This window comes from Vitis vinifera, chromosome 19, assembly GCF_030704535.1.
Source record: "Vitis vinifera cultivar Pinot Noir 40024 chromosome 19, ASM3070453v1".
NCBI classification, from domain to species: Eukaryota; Viridiplantae; Streptophyta; class Magnoliopsida; order Vitales; family Vitaceae; genus Vitis; species Vitis vinifera.
The window spans coordinates 25595647-25606591 of record NC_081823.1 but is presented as its reverse complement, the minus strand read 5'-3'; positions in this window follow the sequence as shown (position 1 = coordinate 25606591).

Genomic DNA, 10945 nt, shown 5'->3' with positions numbered 1-10945 from the left:
TAACGTTTATATGGTTAACAATAGCACATTACATCTTATATGTACCTGGTCATGGGTCTGTGCATCTAATTGGTCTCGATAAAATGTCAACACACGTGATGGGTTTTGAGCCTATGATAAAGGTACTCTCCACCTATATCCTAACAGATCAGCTAGTAAACCCTCGTCTAACAATGCCTCATTTTGTAATCCCTGGTCTAAATGCTCAACTGGTAAATCATCGGCTGCATCATGCTCTAAATGCTGGGCTGCTGGAGGGGTTGGTGGTCGATCAAAATCAGGTCGACCTAGGTGTAGTCTCTCCCAAGACCACAACTGGAAAAAATGTAACATTAAAATTTTACTTAAATTATAAACTTGAAGCAACTAAAAATTTTAATCTAATGTGAATAATTAATTATATCTGTAATAGTGTGACACATCCAACAATATCGGTGGCACCATCCAAACTCACTCAACACAACTCCCTATATAGGTGTGCTAATACTGCACTGCCCCAACTATACATAGATGTCTGAGTCAAGTCTCTAAGCAGTGGGAAATAACACATATGGATGTGGGTACCCTTCTTGTCTGTAAATAGCGCTGAACCTATGAGTCCTAATATGAAAGCCCGTGCATACCGCTCTAATGTGGCATCATCTTAATCAACTGGTAGATGAGAGAACTGGTGACATAGCCATCGTGTCGATATCGCTGATCCTTTAATCTTAGATGTAGGGGGAGTCACTCCTAAAAGTTCATAACATAGTAGTGACCAATCTATATCACATGTCCCAGTGATGGGAAGCCCATGAATACGAAGTCCTAATATGACAGCAACATCCTATAAAGTAATGGTCATCTTCCCAATAGGTAAGTGAAATGTGTGTGTCTCAGGACGCCATCTCTCAACTAGACTAGTGATCAATCCCCAATCTAGTGTTATGTGTCCAATACGGTATACACCATAAAATCCAGATCGAATAATATAAGGTCAAAGACGAGGATCCATATCTCACTCTCGTATAAACCTAGATATATATTGTTGACAAGTCAAGACTGAAGCAAGTTGTAAAAATACAAATAAATCATTTAGATAATAAACTGCAAAATTTTTCATTCTTTAAACAGATATTATGTGTTTTCATATACGTACCTGACCAGAGTCAACTAAATGAGACCTATGTCTATCCTGTAGAACCAAAACAGACATATCTAATGGATCTGGATCAGAACTATGTCCTCTATACTCCATATCTGTAACAAAATTTGAAGATAAATAAACAATACTTATTGTTTTTAAATAAAAAATATTTCTAATGGAAAAGTTTTAAAAATTTATGGAGTTTTCCCTTTATTAAGTATATATCAATTTGATGAATTTAAGTAGATCGGTTCATTTATGACCAATAAACAAGTCATACTAGTCTAAATTAAAATTAGAGATACAATTACAATGGAACATTTTGTTAACATTTTTAATAGAAAATTTCAAAATTTTGACAGAGTTTCCCCTATAGTATGAACATTATTCCAAATACAAATAACATGATTAGGCAAATAACATCAATATTTATAATCAAACCAAAACCAATAATTGCATAAAGGTAGTATTATAGTAGATTACATCACAATATCCAAGAAAATGACATGCATACGTCACATGGTCTAATAAACTCGATTACTGTTTTGACAAGAACGATGATTGTGGCCACTTTGTTTGCATAAGCCAAATGTAATAGAAGTCTTGCCCTCTCTAACATCCATTTCATTATGCAAACGACTTGATTTAGGTCGTCCACTTGATGCACGTTTCATCGACCCAAAAGGCATGATAACCAGACCATCATAAGGAGGCCACTCATATACATTGAAAATGGGATGGAACAAGGGTGCCCAAGTATTATAGTACGATTGTGTATTGTAGTAGTGTTGAACAAATGGTTTAAAATCAACTGAACAAAAATGACATGCTGCTAGAATATGACTACATGGGAATCCATATATGAGTGTTTTACCACATGTGCATGCATACTCATGTAAGTTGACGCGATATATTTGACCACCAGTTGAGCTACTCTTAGTACCCCTATTAGTCTTCACATGGAATTGTCCTTGGATGTGATCATATAAAACAATCTCATGAGATCCCGCCTTAACCACATTTGCCTTAATCTTAGCATCGACATATGGAGTGTATTCCTCATTTGAAGTAAGTCGATTAGCACCTTGTTCCCTTCTCACAACAAAGTAACTATTTAGCCGAAAAAATGTCAATTGAACCAAAGCAGTTGCGGGTAAGCTACAAGCCCTTTTAAGCACACTGTTGAACACCTCCGACATGTTTGTAGTCATGATGTCATACCTTCGACCTCCGTCATCAGAGAGCGCCCATTTCTCAAAAGGGATTGCTTCCAACCATTATTGTGCGGTTGCATTAATCCTCCCAATTGTGTTCATATGTTTATTAAATTTTTCAATCTTGGTTGCTAAGACTGCTCTACACATCAGATTTTTGAATATTTTATCCTTGAATCGAGTCATAAAATTGTTGGCAAGATGACGTATACAAACCCTATGATATGCGTATGGCTCAAACCAACCAAGATGAACATCGCTCATTGCAGCCATAATGCCTGGATGTCGATATGATATAACACAAAGTTCCCTCCTATGAGTTACTCAAGTTCTAATACATGCCAAAAACCATCCCCAACTATCAATATTCTCACCCTTTGTTAGGCCAAAAGCCAATGGGAATAATTTATTATTTCCATCACAACCCATAGCAATCATTAAAGTGTCTTTATATTTCCCATACAAATGTGTACCATCAATATTGAGTACAGGGTGACAATGCTTGAGTCCTTCAACAGATGGCTGAAATGTCCAAAAAACTCGCTGAAATATCTCTGTATTCTCCATAATACTAGGAAATGTTTTTGAAATTACAACACATCCTGGATTTGTCTGCTCTAAGGCAATGAAAAAATGTGGTAGCTCTGCATATGACTTATAAAAATCACCAAATAAGTTTGTAAGAGCTTTAAGCTTTGCTTTAGATGCATTCTTGTATGATATTTGGTATCTGAATTTCCCAACAATACTTGATTGAATAGCAGCCACTGACAATGTGAATTGTGCCTTAATCATTCATTGGATATGAGTAGCAATCAAGTTGGAATCTAATTGTTGATGGTCCCGATTCAAGCAAGGATTTACACATTTGTGGGGACCATTGTATTTATTGATTGCAAATGAAGTTGTACATTTTACAACCATAGCACGAAGTTTCCATGGACATTGAGATTGCTCGGCCTTTTTGCATCTTAAGACTAACAACTTTGTAGTTGACGAAACAACAACGTACTCTTGGTGTGCACTAATAAAGTACAACTTCGGAGCATGTTGTAAATCTGCTTTTGAATTAAAAACTTGGCCAACCATGAACTCTCCACTTGAGTTTCCAATATTAGTGTTCTTCCATGGGGTCCAGTCACTTGAAACGACATTACCAATGTTTTCTACATTTTCAAACTGCAATGATGGTGCCGAGTGATACGGAACAGGGGAAAACTATATTGGGTCCTTAGGATCTAGGCTATTTGACATATCACAACCTTCCCCATCCACGAAGACATATCTCCTTTGTTCACTTTCCATTGCTTCGTGAAGAGCTAAGAAAGATGAAACAACATTAACATTATTGTTTTCCTCATCAATAAATTCGAACACCCCATTGCCATCATGTTGAACATCTTCTGCTCTCTCACTTTGATCATCACCTTCTTGGGATTCACATTCTTCTTCATCTTCATCTACTCTACACTCATAATTCATTGCAATTGGGGCACTACAAGGTCCACAACCATACTCAAATTCCTCAACATTATCATTTGTCCGAGTAATAATTGTGTGAAGTTACCCAATAATTGTTCCCTCACCTGTGGTTGTACTAACACTTGTTCAATATACAATTCAATTTCGTCCATTCCAAATGTGTTAACCAATTTCAACATTTGACATAAACTATTATCATCCCATATTGGACAAGGTTGGAACCTATTTTCCTTTTTTAAAGGATACCTACAGTTGAGGACTAACTGAAATTGTTTTTTGTCAATGGCAATTCTCAAGTATATCATAGATAACAAGTGTTCATAGGTTGAACTAACAGGCACATCCAAAGGCACAATTACAGCTAAATCCCTGATATACTTTACATCTATTTCCGCCCTCAACATTTTTCCTTTACAAAAGCAAATCACAGGAACAATAGATTCAGACATGATTTACCTACAAAAAATACAATATCAAATGGTTTAATAATCAATGAAAATAATAGCAAGAGAAATTGCATATAATCTTTTAACATGTGAATACACAATTATATAATAAAACACCTTCTTACACATTAGAAGGAAAAATATAAATCATTTCATAATAATAATTTTTTTTATTTAAATAGTTATCTATGATACAAATACAATCATAGATAAATGTTTTGATTTTAATAAAATTGATGCCAACATAAAAGTTGACATTTGATTAATGAAAAAATGAAAAAATGAAATTGATCCAAATTGGTACAAAATATATTAATGAAAAAAAAATACTCGGATTTCGAATTCACTATAAATCAATTTCGACATTAAAAAGTCAATAAGATCTATAATTTATCAAGTTAGGTTGAAGACCTTAAAATTTTATCTAAACTGATATTTAATTTAACTTTAAATTTAAATCCATTAAAATCTCAATTATGAATCTTAATTGTTTTGATCAATTATTCACAATTAAACTCAATGTATCTTTAACTACCTTCTAATAGATCTTATAATGAAACTATCTCATCTTATCAATATTAAATATTTGACGAACTTCTTATAAACCCAATGTTAAGTGGGTATGATCTCATGTTCTATATTCAGAGTTGAACACTTAAAGTAATGACATTAAATCTGCTCATAACTTTCAGTCTTAAAAAAAATGCATAGAACTAAACCATTCTATTGATGAACTTCATCATTTGATTGGAAATTAAACTTATGTCATCCTAAAAATAACTACAAAAAGGCAATTATTGCTATTAAATTAATAATAGAAATGGTTGTAGCACAAGGAAATGATTTCTGGAGAACAATTTGGGATAATGACCAAATGATTAGAAATTCCAAAAAATAAATAAAAATAAAAAACAAAAATTCAAAATCAGGAAGAGGATGTGGAGGGAGACTACATCATTTTGATGAAGCATAAAGAAAATGATTGAGAGGAACTTTCCTAAACACTTTTGAAAAGTTTGATAGTTTGTCCTATGTTGGATTTTATTTTATTTTATTTTTTTAGAAATTTATATAAGCATGTATTGTGAATTATATGAAAGAAAAAAATAATACATATCCTAAACTTAAGGAAAATAAATATTATTTTATAAATTAAGGGAATTAAATAGTATTATTATTTGTGACTATTCTTGATTTATAAATTCTTATCATTGTTCTTGTGTTTCGATATCCTATATTTTTGTTGTCATATCTTATTCTTTATCATGATTGATAAAAATATCGAGTAAAGACTTAATAAAAATATCAAATTATTATTATTATTTTCTTCCTCAAGCATTTCAATTAGGACGATGTTTTCCAAATAAAAACTTGTACATGTACTAAAAATATTTTCTCTCATTTTTTTTAGTGGGTGATTGTTTATATCCTTAAAGAGCTTATACACGAATTGATAAACTTTATCTTAATGTGAAATTGGCTTTTGATGGTGCCAAGATTATTATATATATATTTGAAATCTCTTAAATATTCTTAAAGAGATTATGACTTTTTTATTTGGGTCATCACCGTTTTTTGGTAAACACAGTTTCACTAGACAAGAAAGAAAAACCAATTACCCTACAAACCAGAGAAAAATAAACAATGAATATATTCCTCCTAAAAGTTGCTTGTCCTTGAAAATGGACCAATTAATTTTACACTTAACATAGTTGGCAAGTAGGAAAGTGAACCAACCTACATTTTAAATTTCAAAAACAAATGAGCAATGCAATCTGTACGACAGTGGACCATCACATTTATAAACACATTTATTAATTTTTAACATATAATTTAGAATTCAAGAAATAATCCAATTACCACTAAAAATTACAAACTAAAACTAGTTCAAAATGAATATTGTTTCTTCTCTACACTTCATTATATTTTTTTATAAATTTTTAAACTAAACAACTGAACTTCAAATAATGTATTAGATCAATTATTGAGTAAATTTTAAAAAATAATTTGGAACTAAGAAATATGCCCAGTAAATACCAAAAAGTGATTAGACCAAAACTATTTTAGAATGAGTCATAACTTTGCTAGTGCATGCAATTATACTTTTATGAATTTTTCCGTTAAGCTAATAAATTCAAAGTGAAGTGAGATTTAATGTTTTAATTTTTTTTAAAATAAATCCATTAATTTTTAAGAATAATATAAAATATGAAAATTTTATCCAATTAATTACATATTGAATCAATATCTGGCAGCTCCTATATGTTCTAGGTTTGGGACCTGGTCAAGAGAAGGCTTCTATGAACCTAAGTTTTTCCAGCAGCAATAACTGTTATTGTTCTTGATCCAGTGGAGCAACTTTTGTTCTCTGGAAAGCGCAGATGAGAGAATTTTCGTTAGCATGCTTGACACTAGGGTGGTGGGGGATCCATTTGATGTTCCAAAGGATCTCTTGATTGTGCTAAATGGACACAAGTATTGTATGGTGGTTTAAGTTTATCCATATTTGTTAGAGAATGGTTGATTGTCACAGGCAGAATGTTAATAGTATTAACAGGCATACACAAATTTTCAACTGACAAATTTTTCACTTGGCAATGTAGCAGGTCCATAACTGCATTGGCCTTCAGTAGATTGGGTCTGGTGTCAGCGTCTAGGGACTACACTGCCCACCTCTGGGATGTTGCCAGTGGGGTTATCATCAGAAGGTTCAATCATCCAAAAGGTGACCATAATCTTCAATTATGGTTTGTAGGTTTTATCTTTCTATTTCTTAGAAGGATAATTTATATCTATTTTCTAATCTTTTGTTTGGATGCTAAGAAGTTAGTTTTAATCCAAAAACTGAAATTCTCCCTTGAAACTCATTTTTCGCCATCTTTAAAAACTTCATATAGGTGGAATTTGGGAAACTGGTTCTGGAAGATCCTGAATTTGACTTGGGACGAGAACTTGAAGGACTCGTTGATATGTTCTTTGTGCAGTGCATTAACCACAATGTGGAGAATGTTCTAGATCTCTCAGGTATGACAATAATATTCATTGTTTGAAGCCCTCCACCACAACTCTAATAATAAATCTGAAAGAACTTAGGTAACCAGTTGAATAAAATGATCATTTGTCTTCTAATATCTGTTTTTTATTTGTGTTATTGGTTTCTATACTTATTTTGTAGATGATATGCCAAAGTTAGTTCGAGGAGACTTTGCTAGAGTTGTTCAAATATTTGCAAATCTAATCAGCAATTCTATCAAGTTTACAACATGTAAGTTCAGCTTTCCTATTGCTAAATGCAAGCTCTAGTTGTGCAATATTGCAGCTTAAGTAATTGAATGGGAGAAGGAAAAACTCATTATTCATGGTTTTTTAGGGAAAATTTCTCAAAATCCCAGTTAAAAAAAGTTAATGTCCCTCATATTTCACTAGCCTACAAGCATCTCCTAACATGTCAACCATTTTCTGGCTCTGTTGATTGTGGATAAGCACAGGATTGAAGATAATATAGTTTTCTTCTTCTCTGGGGGTTTCTTCTATTCCTTGGTTTATAGAAGGTTTATAAGAGAAGAATGATAAAAAAAGGAAAACTGAAAACTAATGTATATTTCTTTCTCTTCTTTGTTTTTCTTAGCAACCAAATGGAGTTCTTTATCCTTTACAGTTTAGTTTTCCATCTATATGCACTTCATCTTTTATAGTCCATTTTTTTCTCTTATAACAACTCCAAAAACGGGTAATATATCTTTATGATGTACCATACTCCAACAAGCAAAAAGGGAACATAAACAACAATCTTATATGCTAAAATGATGCCTATAAAAAAATAAATAAACTAAAAGAATTTTATTTTATTTTATTTTATTTTTTTTTTGATAGGTAGGCTAAAAGATATGCACAACAATTGGATGCAAAGGTGCAACTTTGTTAACACAAAGCTCGCTCAAATAAAATACATTATTGTGCAGGATGGAGGATGCAAATTTCATAAAAGATGACAGAAAATTTGTTGTAGTCTATCTTAGGAAAAAAGGCATTGTGAATGAAAATACTACTGAATATCTGAGAAATTTATTTAAGCACAGTCCTATTTTCACTTATATCACATTCTTAGATATCCTTCCTCACATATTAGAGAAGCAAATGGCAAAGTTCAAATGGGGCTTATCTGAAAACAATTGCCTTCATAAAGGGGTCAGATTGGTTGCTAATTTATTTAAAAATTTCCTTCGTAGAGGGGTCAGATTGAAATAGTCAGTATGGTGTGAGGAAGAGAATCTCTAGTTTCTTCCAGCAGCATTTTTTTGTTGAGGATTTGTCATCTTTGGACTATTTTTTTTACTTTCCTTTATTTTCTCGCCAACCAAACATTCCCAGAATTTGGAGAATGATGTAGAAACTGACCCTACACCTTCAATCTCCTAGCTTAAGATAAATCTGGCCCTTGAAAAGTAAAGTACTCCTATTTTTTCTATTTCTATAACAAAAATCATCGTTTTTTTTACAATGGTCCCTTCCATTTTGGTATTTTTAACAAAAAAAATCTATACTGGCCCCCCATTCCATATTTGTTTTCTTAACCAAAAAAACCATTTTCTTTCTGCTAAGCTCACAATAAAAATAAAATAAAATAAAATCAAGCACATCTTTACCAAACAGAAACGAAACACATCTACAACAACAACAATGTGAAAACCAAATAGAATTACAAAAAAAAAATTAAAATTTACAATAAACTGAAAAACTCATAAATCTTACCTGACCAATGACTTCCAAATTTTGAATTTGAGCCAAGGATACAACAGGAAGGACGAAACCCTAAAGGGAAGAAAGCTAACTGGGAAAGGAAGAAAGCTAAATGGGAAAGGAAGAAACCTAACTAGGAAAGGGACGGAAAAGGTAAAGGATTCAAAACCATAGTTATCAACTACGGTTTTGACCGATTTAAAAAAATTTAAAATTGTAGTTGGTGACTACGGTTTTATGATGTGGCAATCTACGTGGCCCAGACGCACTAGATTGGGTATTATTTTCAAAATTGGTTTACTTTATGGAATTTTTTTTATAAAATGTTGCATTTTGGGTCAAAGCTCAAATAATAGTGCACTATCATGGAAACAATGTTAGCTCAAGTATAAAATTATCAAATGCATGTCAAAGATCAAGACAAAAATCAAGCAATATTCATTAAGCATAACAGTTGATAACCAAAAGAGAAAATTCATATATAGGGCCCTCACCAAATCCCAAATTATTTTTGCATGAATTAATCCCATGAATTTTCATTATTCGGAATTACGAAATTAAATTTACGCTTATTTCAAAACATTTTAAAAATCAAGGAAAATATGAAAATTGTTTGTCGAAGAAAATGGTGGCAAGTTTTTATTGAAAAACGGAACTTTCGGGACTTAAAATTTCTAAGAATTAAAATTTGAAGAATTAAAATTATTTGAAAAAACTAGAATTTGGAAAATTATTGGCAAACTAGGGTTTGGGAAATTATTTTTAAAAATCAAGGATGAAGAAATGGAAGAAAGCCACGTGGCTACTATGGTTGCATGCTAAAGGTGGCCATGAAAATTGGAAACACGTAGGAGTGGGCCCAGGGTGGAGTGATGCTGGCAAGGACGAGGGTTTATTCTACATCTTTCATCATGTTTCCTCTGCTTGGGTCACAACTGTTATCACTAAATCATATGCCTTTTTTTATCAAATGATGACCCCACTATTGGTGGAAATTTGGAAGATAGCTTGATGGGTCCTTAAAGAAATAGCCTCATGAGTAGCTCTCTTGATTTTCGGTCCTGAATATTCCTTCGATTACCCATTCTCACTGTCCAGAACAAAAGAGAATCGATCACAATGGCAGTCACCGGAGGTTTGAGCTAATCCGGGAGCTCTCCGAGTAAGGCTTGCAAGTCACATGCCCTTGTCGCAAACCTACCATTCCTCTAGACCTGGACGACGAACAAGTTGGGGGAACTTACAGGAGACATCAACTAGTTCAATAGACTCTCCACACCTCCGTAAAATCTCAGCAATCGTGACCTCATTTTTAACTGAATTCCTTGAGCAAGTGGAGTAAACCATTCTACCACCAACTTTAAGCAAAAATATACCTTAATGGGTATCTGAATTTGTAGACAGTGGGTCCCCTTGCCCATTCCTACATTCCACTTGCACTCTCCACTGAGTCACTCCCATGAATCACATTCCCGCCAATGTCAACAACAAAGTCACCACGGATGATGCAAGAGCAGAGTTAGATGGGTTTGTAGCTCCAATAATCTTACTACCAGTGGTAACAACATTCTTGCACTCCCAAATCATGGCAACAATTGGGCCATAAATGATATTCTCAACCAACACATTGAAGAATGGCTTTGACGACAAGTCCTCATGGTGCTTCTCAGCAAAACCACGTTCCATGCTCAAAAGCTTCAATATTTTCAAAGAGAAACCCTTCCTTTGTAGCACATTTTCAACATGACCAGCTTCTTTCTTATACCAAACAAAAACTATCATTGTTCCTTTGGGATTTGTGGTATTCCCCTAACAAAGTGAGCAAACGTTCATCACATGATTGATTATTCAAGACCTCCACTATTTGCATAACATCATGGTTAGTAGCTAGATCCTTTGAACCTATTACCACCTTAACTGGGTTGGGAGTCATAAAT